We start from the raw sequence: 15,235 nt of genomic DNA, 5'->3' as shown, positions 1-15,235 counted from the left end.
GGGCTAAAAATCAACTTCCGGTAATGGAATGAAAATCATTCAACCGTAAAATAACTGATTTGGCAAAGTAAAAGATGTCCTAACTTTTTTGGTACATAGTTATATCCCGTATATAATTTTCACCCCTAAAATTAGGGTGTTGCGTTTCTATTGACGGTGAGTATATAAGGAAATCTTTTAAAATCTTCTTTTCAAGTACTTAAAAGCCATGATTAGTGATATTCCTCACTTGGATTAAACTTTTGGTCAAAAGGCATACACAACCTCTAAAATATTTGTTATAATTTATTTAAAAATTATTTTCAGTGCAAATCCTTTTGTATTTTTATCAAAATTGTTTCGGAGCGATTTTGCAATATCTTGCAACGTTGTGAATATATTGGTGGTATTCTAACTGGGCATATTATTTGAAACATAACTTGATCTGAAAATCTTAAGTGATTTTTATTTTTAGCACCAGTGACAATTCGCAAAAATTTGAAGCGTAAAAATTAATCAACAGCTTTTTGACCCAAATTCGCAAAAATAAATCGACGTAAAAATTTCCAGATTTACGGTATACAAGTCATTCGATGTTTTTGCTGAATACTGTGATGTATGGAAACTCCTTGATAACATAGCAAAAACAAAAGTCCTTATTTTTTTCTTAAGGTCCAATGACAAAACATATTTTTTTATATAATGGTGTGGCTATCGAAAATATGAAAGCATTTTCTTACTTGAGTTTATTCCTGTCAAGAAGTGGAAAGTTTAATAATGCAGAAAAACATTTAACTGAACAAGCTTCAAAAGCAATGTATGGGGTTTTACGTTAAATTCGATATTTTAAAGTCCAGTTAATTGTCAGCAAGACTTGTTTGATATAGTCATCAACCCAATTTTACTTTATTCTTGTGAAGTTTGAGGATATGAAAATTTACACATAATAGAAAAAATATACTCAAAATTTCTGAAATTTATCCTTAATGTTAAATCTTTTCTACTGATATCTTTAAAAGTATTGAGACTCTGTAATACATTAAAGAAGGGGTACCTGTAAAGTGCAAAACGAAATAGAAACGAAACGAACTGAAACGAAACGAAATCTGCCGAAACAAAACGAAATCTACCGTAACGAAACGAAACCTACCGAAACGAAACGCAATCAAAACGAAACCTGCCGAAACGAAACGAAACAAAACTATCATTTTTTCAAATCAAGGTACGTGTATATTATTATATATGTGTAACTGCATATGGACTTTTTTTTTACTTCAAATAAAATTTATAAAGTTCAAGCACTTGTTAATATAAAATTTAATTATTAATAAATTATGCTCCCTTATCAGTCTAATGATGTATTTACATGTTTGCCAGCTGCAAAAATGTACGAGCGTACTACGCATGTATAGTTTCATTATGTGCAATATTTTTTAATTTTTATACCTTACATTAATTTTCAGTCCTTATTTATCTAGATATACCATACCTATCAAAATTGATGTGTTACATGTAAAGGTACGTTTATGTACGGGTCGAAGTAAAGTCACTGTACTGTTCTTTGGCGTCGGAAGCAAATTGAAAGTGGGGGGTTAAGTATAAGAAAAAAAATTATACCTTAAAAAAAAACCACCTGACAAGCAAAAAAAGAGAAGAGAAATGTCCGTCCAAACACGAAAAGCCTATTTCGTGTGGGGGAGTGGGGGGGGGGGGTGTTGAACTTCATTGATTAGCAATTTTTTTTTCCAAACAACACCACTTTTCTCATTATTTTAACTTAAACTACAACGTGTCTGTGGAAAGTGGGGGGGGGGGGGTGTGCTAAACCTACGCAGCGATGTTCAATGTCTATACTAGGTCTATCTTTGAAAAAAAAGGCGGGGGGGGGGGCTAAGCCCCACTAGCCCCCCCCCCCTTCTGGTTCCGACGCCTATGCTGTTGTATTGCGAATGTCTTAAAACATAGGATAAACCAGAAACTTTAGTTTGAGTATTTAGTATTCCATTCCGAGATGTCTGATTTTATCGTTCAATTATACATGTAATTATAACATAGGTGATATCACCTATTCGAATTCGTCCTAGTTTTAGATGTTAGTCCCCCTACTTTTTTTGCAAAGATATATATTATATAGGCATTGAAAATTGGGGGGTTTTTGTTGGTAAAGCCCCCCCCCCCTTTTTCAATTTCCTTCCGACGCCTATGTATGAGCTTGAAACGAAACAATTGCCTGTGGTGCTTGAACTATATAAATTTCATATGGAGTAAAAATAGACCATATTAACATTCTAGTAAGCTTTGTTTCGTTTCGGCAGGTTTCGTTTTGATTTCGTTTCGTTTCATCTTGATTTCGTTTCGTTTCGGTAGATTTCGTTTCGTTTCGGCAGATTTCGTTTCGTTTCAGTTCGTTTCGTTTCGTTTCGTTTCTATTTCGTTTCGCACTTTACAGGTACCCACAGTGTACCTACTTTGTGTTTTTCAACTTTATTCATTTCAATCCATGTTTTCTTTGTTTTTGTCCCATCCCAAATGAAATTGCACCCCCAAATGCTTCTTTAGGCCATGCATGTAAAATCCATATATCATTTAGGCCTATAACTTTATTCAAAATTGTTGTCATTTGAATTACATTCCCTGCAAGAATATCACAATAATTATGACCAAGCATTGCTAACTTAAGCAAGTTTTGAAATTGCTAATGTAATTCCAGATCCTGTGTTCGAGATACATGTAGTTTATTTATTTATAGGTTACATTAACATCTTTTTAAATAAACAGAAATATACGAAGTAAATGCATTTTTATGGATTAGAAAAGTCTATGAATGTACTTGTAGGTACACTGCATTTTTTAGATGTGTTACTTTAATTAATTTTGCTACATTGTGGTGATTATTTTTAGAAATTAGAAAATAAACAATTCATTCAGTCGTACAAAATAAGATGATAATCAAATAATTTTATTCTTGGGTTATCCTTCATTGATCTACCGGAATGTGTAATGTGTTCATGAAAATCATGCTGTAAGTTTTTATGCTCTATGTACATGCTTTCTTCCTTCTATCTTAATAGTATTGAAATTATAAAATTTTGATAGGATTTTTTTTTGTTTTTCTTTTCTTTATCTGTAAGCATTGTTATTTTGATGAATAGTTTAATAAGCAAATTTCATAAACGAACTTTGAACACGATTTGGTGTTTAGAAAGGATTCATTGCTATAATCATTCATTAATTGCAAAGGTCCACATTCTCTAGTAGCTACTATTTCCTGAGCAAGTAGAAATTTAAACTTTTATTCAATTTTTTATGATAATGAAATTAATTCAAATTTAATTTTATGATCGACCCAACCCCTAAAACACACAAACACACCCTAATATAGTTAAAGTTGATGCAATAAAAGTTTTTTTTTTCGAGGGTATATTTGCAAAATTAAGGAAAGGCAACTAAATTTCGTGCAAAGATATATTTTTAACAAAAACCCCTGTGAAATTGAAGAATGAAATTCGTCGTAAGATTTGTCATAAGATTTCTTATACTCAAGATAGTTTTATGAATCAGCAGTGACAAATCTTATGATTGTCATAAATCAGATCTTAATAGGATCTTTAGATCTATCTTAAGACAAATCTTACGATAGTTTTGTGAAACCCAGCCCTGATATATATATATATATATATATTTTAAAATATGCAGAGCACTATTATATATGCATTTATTAAAATTTTTACTCAGAAAATTAATTTTCTTGAAGTATATATAATAATTCATGATAGATCGGTCTAGTTAAATTCATTAATTTTGTTATTATAGCCGATTTCTTTGATCCTTTCTTTCGGCCGGTCTCCTACATGTAATTTTAGGATTTTAATATTTAATTGCGATTTATGGATACACCGCAGATGGTAAGCATTAGACATTAAATACTAACATTGAATTTATTGCGTAAATTTCTTCCGTGAGATTACTTAGTACGTGTAGATAAATTTATTAGGTACACATAATAAATCTATAGAGTTTCATAAATTTATGATAGTACATGTACCTGCATGTGAGAAACAGCACATATCTATGGAATGTTTGTGCAAACATTACATGTATGTTAGAATATTTATAATTAAACGATTCATGGGTCAACCTTAATATGGGAAACCTTGAGTAGAAATAAAAAAAAAAAATTATAACAGTATGCATTTCTTAATAATCCATTAATAAATCATTGTCAAAAAATAAATATTTTTTTTAAAGGATCTTCCGTGAAATAAAGTTGTTTTTTATCATAACACTTTAAATATTACGGAAGCGTATTGCTGCCACTTGTAGAAAAATATTGTAAGTCGTACGTACAAGATAAGAAGTCGTGCGTACGAGATACTTAGTCGTATGTACGAGATACTAAGTCGTACGTACGACATATTAAGTCATACTTACGAGATACTAAGTTGTACTTACGACATACTAAGTCGTACGTACGAGATAATATTAAGTAGTACGTACAACATAATAAGTCGCACGAACGAGATACTAAGTCGTACTTATGACATAATAAGTCGTACTTACGACATAATAAGTCGTACGTACGACATAATAAGTCGTATGTACGACATAATAGCTCGTACGTACGATATAATAAGTCGTACGTACGACATAATAAGTCATACGTACGAGGTACTTAGTCGTACGTAAAAGATAATAAGTATCACGAACGAGATTTTCAGAACATAGCTGCAGAACTGTAGCTATATGGTTTTGTATATTAGTATCTGAACATATATTAAACGCAAATAATTTGCAATCTACGGCGCAAGATTTGAACGCACGTTTGGGAATTTTTTTTTTTAATTTACCAGCATTGGTCTATCCCTAATTCTAAACACATTCTTTAACCAATCTATTTATTTTTTTTTCACCTTCTAGCCCTTATTATTCGTTTCTACAGGTTATAAACTCGCTTAATTTGAATTGTCCGTTGAATTGCAGAAAATTCAGATCAAACAAGTTTAGCACCTCTGCCCGAGCCGAACTTGGGATTTTAAATAGTTTATTTTATTTTTATCTGTAAAACTGTAAGTTTGTTACAATTCATAAATTATAGACTAGGAAGGATAACGATTTATGCAATATAATATATTGATTTTGACCTATGGACTTGCCTAATTTTAAAGCCTTATTAATTTTGAGCTTATAATGGTATCATTAAGAGTAAATAACTAAGTTGCGAGTAGTATAATATTTTTGACCCGTCAGTTAGTCAGTCAGTCCTTTTTTAATTCTATATTTATTTTATCAGAATAATTATTCTTAAACGGCTGCATAGAATTTCATGAAACTTTGTAGATAAATAGTATACAATGTTTAGATGTGCATATTACCAAAACAGGCACGTAGCAATATTATTAATTAAAATTTTCATTGAAAGGCCGGGTATCCCTCCCCCCGCCTTTTTATACAGTAAAGTAAAATAAGGGTAATATACATGCATTATATGGTAGATAATGATACTGAAAGAAGTTGGAACTTTAAAAAGTGCCCCCCCCCCCCCCCCCCCCGAAATAATATTTTCTTGTTCGGGTAATTTTTTTTTTTTGCTTCTCAATATTTATCATGTAAGTTTTTTTTTCTGGCTGTCCACTACCCCCCCCCCCCCCCGCCGTTGAAAAACGATTCTACGTTCCTGCAAGAAATTATAATCTCTTTATTTTTCTTGGAATTTAACCTGTTTGAACTTAAAAAGAACGAGGGCGCTTTTGATTGGCAATCGGCAGGAACCTGGGCGTAATTGAAAAGTGAAAATTTTGTTTGAACTTAAAAAGAACGAGGGCGCTTTTGATTGGCAATCGGCAGGAACCTGGGCGTAATTGAAAAGTGAAAATTTTATTGACATGTCACATGAAATTTTAACATTTTTTTTAATTTATCGGGTTCCTGTGCAGCAGGAACGGAAAATATTTTCCCGAAATTGAGCTTTGATTTGCTAAACAAAACTTGAAAATTGGCCATATCAGACATTTGGTACAAAATTGTATATTTTGAAACCTATTTTCCTAAAAATTTTCTATGTCTGGGTCTTCTCTTCATGACTTTGAAACGTTATCTGTGTGTATTTTAATTCAAAGAAACGATTACACTTTTTTAAAAAATGGAGAGAAGATCCAGAGACCACGATAAATGAACCCCCCCTCCCAAATCCAAATGTGTCAATCTGGTGCGTCTTTGTCCTTTTAAAGACATTTGTACATGTGTAGCGGTGATAGCTCAGAAAGTAAAGCTACCTGTTCAGTGCACTAGAAGAGAAAAGTTTTTGGTTCGAGCCTGGCATGGGGAGTTTATCTTTTTTTATTCAGACAAGCAACCATTTATTTTGTAAGTTTCGTTTTATGTACTGATGTATTAAAATTTTGAATTAGATAAATTTTGGTTCTGTTTGGTTCTCAAGCGAAATCAATTCTAATCTTCTATTTTATAATATACATGTACACGTATCATGCATCCATGCATTGAATATATTTTAGGTTTTATTTTTTGTGAAATATTACCATGTATAGTACCCCTTGGCCATAATGGACATAAATGTTACAATTTCACAATGTCTTTCAAACTTAATGAAAAAAAAACATGGACGTGTTTGTAAAATCTGATCAGGTATGTTCAGCCAACCAAATCATGGACATTTAACCCATAAATGTTTCGTATAAATGATTAAAACATTTCTGTGACGTCATCTTTTGTTAAACCTGGTTCAATAAATTTGTTATTGTCCTACACCCCGTCCAATAAGTTACCTGTAGGTGTCCAATAAGTTTCAACTTATTGGACAGGTACAGGTAACGTTAAAATGAGAACAAAGAGCGAGGCAAATAAGTAAACAGCACTTACATGTAAAAGGCAATGACAAATCTAACAATTTAATATGAACAACGTAGGAAAATAGTAGGCTACCGTTAAATGTTAGTATTTCACAAAAAATCCTATTGAAAATGACACAAAAAATCCAGTGAATTGAATGTCTCAGATTCATTATTGTAGACGCATCCGTGGCTCCGATCATAAAGTTCCTGAATTCACCGTTCATTGCTATATAATAGATTCATTGCCCAATGCTTGATTCACGGAACATAATATAGAATCCAATGGACACAAAGAATTAATGAGAAGAATGCGTTTTCTTAAACACAACCTTGGACTTTTTGTTTATTTAAATATCCATTTTTCTGCATTTAGCACAAAATTTTGCTCACGAAATTCCAACAGAATCTGTAATTTCGTTCAGTGATTTATTACCATTTGTCCAACTAGTCCTGCGTCGAGCGAGTGTCTGTCGTTATTTTAAGGAGTGGCTGGGGTAAAATCCTCCCGAGTTCGAAACCTGCACACAAAAGAGAAAGTGTTGCATTTAAAAAAAATACACCAGAAATAATCTCCCAATTTCAAAGAAAATGCTTAAACAGTTGTAGGATCAAAATACTTCAAATCCTATTGCTTTACAAAAATTACCTGTTAACGGGAAACTCCGAAACATAAGAATATTTATCCGGATTTCATAGTAAAAACTTGAACTGAGACATGTTGGTCTAATCGGTAAATGGCATCGTCAAAACACCCGATTCTGAAGGTATTTTATTCAAAATCAAAATTCACGTCGTCATCCGTGGTCGTTGCGTTGTAAAATGAAACAAAAATTGTCAAGAATTTAGTAGAACTGACTTTTCCGCATGCGTAGTTTAGATAAAAAATGTCGCAATGCGGACAAATAAGACTAAACAAAGTTAATGTTCATATTTATCGATATAAAACACCTCTCGATGAATTCTACAATTAATAAAATCAGAAGAAAAACCAAAACTGGTTTTCTTTGGCCTAACTTGATGAACAGTGCCAGGTAGTCATTCAAGCAGAACGAGACCTTACCTGTAGCTGTCCAATAAGTTAACAATGCCGAAGTGTTCGACTATGGTGAAATGTTTTAAGTAAGTTATAAGCCTCAAACTGTCCATTATGTCAGATATTAGACTCTCCTCGGCGCTAACGCGCCTCGGGTCGTCTAATATCTGACATAATGGACAGTTTTCGTCTTATAACCATTACTTACTGCAGATCACCCGCCAAATGCGCCCATCTTCTTTGGCCATATGTTGAATAGAGAAATGAACACTTTGTAAGCGCATCGTACGTGTATCCTATCGTATCGTGTGTATATCCTATCGTATCGTGCATGTATCCTATCTTATCGTGTATCCTGTAAAGAATAATAATGCGGGTACTGTATCTGTAGTTGAACGTGTTGCATGCAAATTGATAATAGTTAACATTGAAACATGGGAAAAGTGAAAATTCTTTAATTTTGATTTTAAAATCAAAGTACTGAAATTACTGATACGAGTTGATGGTTGTCCAAGCTAAGCTAATGGGTATTGATTATGTGATGAAAAAATGAAAGTCTTGTCCATATACGACATTGCTTGCAATAGCAGACTTTCTTATTATTAATCCCTTTTCATAGTAAACCCCTTGTGGGGATCTGAGTTAGAATAGGTCCTCAGTACCCCCCTTGCTTGTCGTAAAAGGGCGACTAAATGGGGCGGTTCTTCGGATGAGACCGTATAAACCGAGGCTCCGTGTCACAGCAGGTGTGGCGCGATAAATATCCCTCCCTGCTTAAAGGCCGTTGGTGCCGAGCAAAGACCTAAATTTGCAGCCCTTCACCGGCAATGGTGACGTCTCCATATCAGTGAAATATTTTGGAGAGAGGCGTTAAACAGTATATAATCAATCAATCAATCATAGTAAACCTGATTTCTCGGAAACTACTGAACCGATTTCTAAGATTTTTTTCAGGAATTATGCATTGTCGTAATATCTCCAGACATTTCTATTATTTTTTTTCGAAAAATCACTTCCGGTCGCATTTTTTCTCCGATTTAAAAAAAAAAAAAACGTCATTTTGTACACGCATCTTCTTGTAAACCACTCAAGATTGAATAAAAATATTTTGAGGGATGATAAAACGTCTCTTTCAGTTATGCAAGACGTCTTTTGATTTTGCATCCGTCACATTCCATAGACAGAGGAAGTGATGTAAAATTTCGATTTTTTTTTTAAATTTAACCGTCTTGTATGTAGGCAAACCAAACTCATGTTTACATTAACAATCGTCGACAAAAAAACATCCATTTGAAGTACTTCCGGTGTTAACCGGAAGTTGAGGAAAAATAAAACATTCTATCTTAAATCAAAAGAATTTTAAAAATGGTTTAATTTGAGTTTTTTCTGGGCTTGTGACTTTCATGTCAGCCGAAAATGAAGCCTGAATTTTCGAAAGTCGTCAAATCGTGACATGTCCGGCCAAACTGGAAGTAGTCAGAAAATACAATATGTTTTAGGTTTTAGACACGTTTTAGGTTAACTTATGGCACTAAAAGCATCCAACAAAATTTTGTAGACGTCACTTCAGGTCAAAGCAGTACGGAAGACTACTCGTTGCTTTGAAATGAGCTTTGCTCTAGTTATTATCGTTTTTTTCTTACTGATTTTTTGCACGCGATTTCTCAAAAACGGCTCGATGGATTTCCATGAAACTTTCAGGACTAATGTAGAATCTCTTGAACCGGATTCTTTTTTCCGTTTTGATGACGTCACTTCTGGTTTGGAGAAATTGTCGATATTATGATTTTTAAGGGTCATTTTTAATCCAGTAGTAATGTATTGCCAAATACTGTTAAAGTTTGTGTATACAGCAAAACTCGGTTATAACGAAGTCACAGGGACCTCTAAAATTACTTCGCTATATCCGTAATTCGTTATATCCGTATAAGAAATTCATTCAAGTTATATAGCTGGGGATTCCAGATGACTTCGTTATAACCGTAAATTCGCAATATCCGTGTTCGTACTAAACGAGTTTTACACAAACTTTAACAGTATTTGGCAATATATTACTACTGGATTAAAAATAGTTAATCAGAGTCCCCTTAGTGTAGAGCTCATACCATGAAAAGTAATGTGTCAACATATATTTCTATTTAGCATATCCTTTTCCTTAAATGTTATTTAGTAAAAAGAAAACTAGTATTTGAAGATTGAGTCATAATGTTTTTTCAATGACCGAAATTGACCTGTAATAATATATTCTCCTCCTAAATTTTTATACGTTAGCCCAGCAAAGTGCAAATATTTATAATAATTCTTTTAAAAAATGATTATATATGGTTTATTAACAGGTTTCGACTGTATTTTGTGTATTCAAGTTGAATATTTAGTCTTTAATTTATTTGTATACAACAAAATCTAGGAAAGGTAAATTTCAGTACTTTACATTTCGGAGTATTAACTCCGAGAGGCAAAAGCGGAAAAATAAACATGTTGACATATCATTTTTCTTATGACTATCCATTGCTCGGATGTATGACCATCTTTTAAGAGCAGATTTTTTTTAGGATTGACCCCATTTAGTGCCGAGTTTAGGACTAACTTTAAGTAAATATTTTACAGATTGTGTAAGTTTCACAGATTAAAGTGTAAGTTTACAGATTAAAGTGTAAAATTTACAGACTAAGATGTAAAATTCACAATTTATAGGGTAAATTTTACAGATTACATTGTAAATCTTACAGATTTAAGTGTAAAATGTACAGATTAAAATTTGAATTTTAGAGATTAAAATGTAAACTTTACAGGTTATAGTGTACAATTTACAGATTGAAGAGTAGAAAATAAAAACAAGTGTCCAAGTGGCACTAATACGTTTCCGTAAAATACGGTAATAGTTTAGCTCTCATAAATTTAATTGATAAAGTGATCTCCACTGAACCTATATAATTTTGAAAGTTTATCGATAAAATAAAACAATTATTCACACTTGCATTTACAAAATACCTTTTACAAATGACTTACCAAAACTATGGCATTTAGCCTCTTCAGAAAATATCGGGAAATGCTCTGCTAAAAAATTAAACATGCAAGTATTTTGACCACTGAAAGTATATAAATGATTAAATCTCATTCGGAAACAATGCTGAAACTAAAAGTTAAGAACCAAACCAAAAGTTAAACATACCATGACTGGAAATCGAAAAGTCCATAAACTTAACTCACAAACGATACAACCTGCTGTCACAACAGCACGGTGCAAAAATGACCAACAACCCAGAGAAACTCAAAACCTGTCTATGGTCACCAGTCATGTGATAGGTCTACACTATTCGTTCAACTGAGTTTTGGCGGGAAAAAAATGTACATCGTGAAATCGAAATATAAGACAGTTATTCTATAAATGCAAAACATTCTGATATGCTAATGTTTTATGAATGAGGAAGAAGCTATAAACCGAATAGGAATTAAAAGGCAGCGTTACAACGCACTTTGAAAAATTTTTTCAAAGTGCGTTAAATTTGGGACCAAGCTAACACACTTTGAAAACAAAAAAAAATTCAAAGTGTGTTATTATCGATCATATTAACGCACTTTGAAAAAAAAATGTAAAGTTTGATCAATGTTCTCACAAAAAAATCGATATGATAAATAATTGATCATGGTTGGATATGAGAAATAAGTTTTGATAAAAAGTTATAAAAGGGAATATTGGTCTTTAAGAAAAAACAGAGAGATACTTTTTTTTAATATCATTATTTTGTTTCTGTTTAAAAATTCAAGTCCGAATAGATAGATGTAATGAGGGAAGGGGGGGGGGGGCTAAAAGTGAACGACTTAAAACATTGAATTTGTCTTAAGAGAAAGGGGCAATTTGATTTTTCAAAACTATGAAAGTTCTTTCTCTCTTATACGTTTTAATGTACTTACATTTTTTCTTAGTTTTCATCTGTATTGAAAGTTTTTACACATCATACTATTATCTAAATACATATTATACATACATGTACCTGTTTTGGGTATAGTCTAGGCATCTAAACCGGGCTAAAGGCAAAAGGAGGGGGCAAAGCCCCTCCCCCACTTATTTTAGAAAGGAGGATATGGAGATAACGAAGAGTATTCAATCTCAAAGTCCATTAAACAACATACAAAATCAGTGCAGAGCAAACACGGACCTCCGAAACATCAGAGGTGGGATTGAGGAGAGAGCATCCCCTGCCGACCGGTCACACCCGCCGTGTGCTCGTTGTCATGATCAGGAAATAACGGAAAAATCTGTCGTCAATTCAGTGTAGATATACATCATATAAGCATTGAAAATGTGGCTTATCCTTTTTGGGGTTTATTACTTTCCTCCCCCGGTTTTGTTGTTGTTACCGACGCCTATGTATTGGAATGATAAAAAATTGGACTGATTAATCTTCAATCCGTTTCTTCCTCTTCTCGACGGGAGTAAATCAATGCATAAGTGTTTTGAAAGATAAATTACAAATAAAATATTTCCATTGCTAAAATCTGAATCCAGAATTTTTTGTTTTTACATATTTCTTCTAAGTGCGTTAAGTTTCTCCATGATAAAATATATTGATGTAAACTTTTAACGCACTTTCAAAAACTTTTTCAAAGTGCGTTGAGTTAGTCCCAAATTTAACGCACTTTGAAAAATTTTTTTCAAAGTCCGTTGATTTTGTCCCAATTTTAACGCACTTTGAAATTTTTTTTCAAAGTGCGTTGCCACAAGGCAGAGTATTTATGAAAAACTCTCTAGACGATGTTTTATGCTACGATGTTATTATCTGCTATATGGCGACAAATCATGTTGATTTTAAAATTAACAGAACAGGGGTTCTATTCAATCAAATGAAATGATTTGATTGATTGATTGTATATTGTTTAACGTCCTTCTCGAGAATGTTTTACTCATATGGAGACCTCACTGTATGCCGATGAAGGGCTTGAAATTTTGACCTTTACTCGGCACTCAGGGCCATTGGGCAGTGAGAGATCTTTATCGTGCCAACGCTTGCCGCTGACTCTGGGCCTAGGTTTTTAAGGTCTCATCCGAAGGACCTGCAACTTTCACTTCAAAGTGTTTGGCGAAGGAACAGTTGCTACCCATTTCATCGACTAGACCAGTCGCAGCCTAGAAAGGAACTCATGACCTCCCGATCACGGAACGAGCGCTCTACCGACTGGGTAAATGAAATGAAGCTTCAAACACTATTAACATAAATATTTTTTTATATAAACAGCTGATCTTTATTCTTAAAAAAATGATGATGAGAAACATTGTTTTAATTACCCTCCTGTTTAAAGCATTAATTGTATGGCATACATGCATTTGCATGAAATAAATAGATATGATATATTTTTAAAATAATTAACTAAAAATTATTATTTGAATTTAAGAATTTAAATAATAATTCTAAAATTATATAGTTAACATCATAATCATATACCCAGAAATTTGCAATTGAACTGGAATTAAGATGTCAATTAAAAATATTTGAAATATTTTTTTTATTTGTGGCATTCTTTCAAGAACTAAAAAAATTAACTTGATAGAAAAATGATCCATATTATGCTTAGAAAAGTTATAATGACCCTTACTCCATCTGTATATTTTCTTTTTCAATTTTTTTTTTCATTCTTTTGAATACGTCTTTTTTTTGTTACCATGCGGTCAGAAGATAAAGCCTTAGTATTTCACGGCATAAAAAAATCTGTACATTGATTTTTGAGTTCCGCTTTGTCGTGGTTATACCGGAAAATTAAGTATGTAACTTGTTTTTTCTATTGCTAATATACTACGAGAGATGCAACATTTAATTCAATTTTCACTGAAAAGAAAACGTTTAATAAAATCACAATTGAAATAAATCGCCCTCTGTTCTTATTTTGTTAAGAAATAAGCTTAATAAAAAAAAAATGAAAAAAAAAAAAAAAAAAAACATTTGTTAAATTAATGCTTTCAGAAATACATGTACCAGAGACTTTCCTAAAATTCATATAGTACACGATAGTACATGTAGTTTTATCATACCATAGGTCATACACTGTATCGAAGTTTAATTGTTTTGGCAATATTCATTTAAAGTTATATATTTAAATTCAGTGTAATTTTCTTTATAAAATCCATTAGAAATCCATGAGGTTTAAATCTCTATAACACACGCGAAACCTTGTCACCTCGCGTTAGAATACACAGTAGGAACTATATGCAGTTTCAAAACTTTATGAACACCAAAATGTACATTGTTTGATACATTTAATTTAAAAGAATAAGCCTAAAAATACAACATATGTGCATTTAGAATTCATTTGTTTTTGTTTTTTTTATCGCAATGTACGTTTGCCATATTTAACTTTACGTCGTCACAAACGTCACGAACGGCTCTTACGTCCATAAAGCACACCAGTTTTGAAGGGCGCTAAATTCTCCTTAAAAATTACTGAAATAAACAATAATGAATAGGAAAAGTTAAAGAATGTAAATATCAGTATTGAATTCATATTTTGGGATGTCTTCGGTCCTATTATAATATACCTGGCCGTACCGACAAATTATCATACCGCGCTAACCGCGATTTGTCGGCATGGCCAGGTGTGTTATAGGACCGAATACATTCCAAAATATGAAGTCAATGCTAAAACAGATTTAACATGTGGAATTATAATTGAACAAAAATAAATATTGTCATACATGTAGAATAACAATCCATTAAAAGTGATTTTTTATGTTTCCTTTGCGCTTGGCGGCAACAAAGTTCAAACAAGCTATTTTCAGAATAAAGGTCACAGTCAAGGTAGAAAGGTCAATAACCTTGGTGTAGTTTGAAAGAACTTAAGTAGTGGAGTAGTGCATACACGATATGATTGATTGATTGATTGTATATTGTTTAACGTCCCTCTCGAGAATTTTTTACTCATATGGAGACGTCACTGTATGCCGGTGAAGGGCTTCAAATTTTGACCTTTACTCGGCACTCAGGGCCATTGAGCAGTGAGGGATCTTTATCGTGCCAACGCCTACCGCTGACACGGGGCCTCGGTTTTTAAGGTCTCATCCGAAGGACTCGCAACTTTCACTTCTAAGTGCCGGGCGCATGGCGAAGGAACAGTTGCTACCCATTTTTGATCGACTTAGGTCAGTCGCGGCCGAGATTCTAACTCACGATCTCCCGATCATGAAGCGAGCGCTCTACCGAATGAGCTACCGTGAACGGTCTACAAGATATGAAGTCCATCTCTCACGGTTCAAAAGTTATGGCGAAGGTTAAAGTTGAAAAAAGACAGACAAACAGATAATCAGACAAACAGACGGACAGGACAAAATCAATATACGCCCCGCATTGATCGATTTGGGCGCATAAAAATGTATTCTACAATT

The 15,235-nt window shown here is 33.0% G+C and overlaps 1 protein-coding gene across 1 annotated transcript in view; it reads left to right on the top strand.

Moving 5' to 3' along the window:
• LOC134261693 (uncharacterized) overlaps positions 1–15,235 on the top strand; it is a 99,629-nt gene that overhangs the window by 13,277 nt on the left and 71,117 nt on the right. The window lies entirely within an intron of this gene.

Source organism: Saccostrea cucullata, unplaced genomic scaffold (assembly GCF_032062105.1).
Source record: "Saccostrea cucullata isolate Sc308-1 unplaced genomic scaffold, CSIRO_AGI_Scuc_v1 ctg1775, whole genome shotgun sequence".
NCBI classification, from domain to species: domain Eukaryota; kingdom Metazoa; phylum Mollusca; class Bivalvia; order Ostreida; family Ostreidae; genus Saccostrea; species Saccostrea cuccullata.
This window is presented reverse-complemented; position numbering and strand designations above follow the sequence as displayed.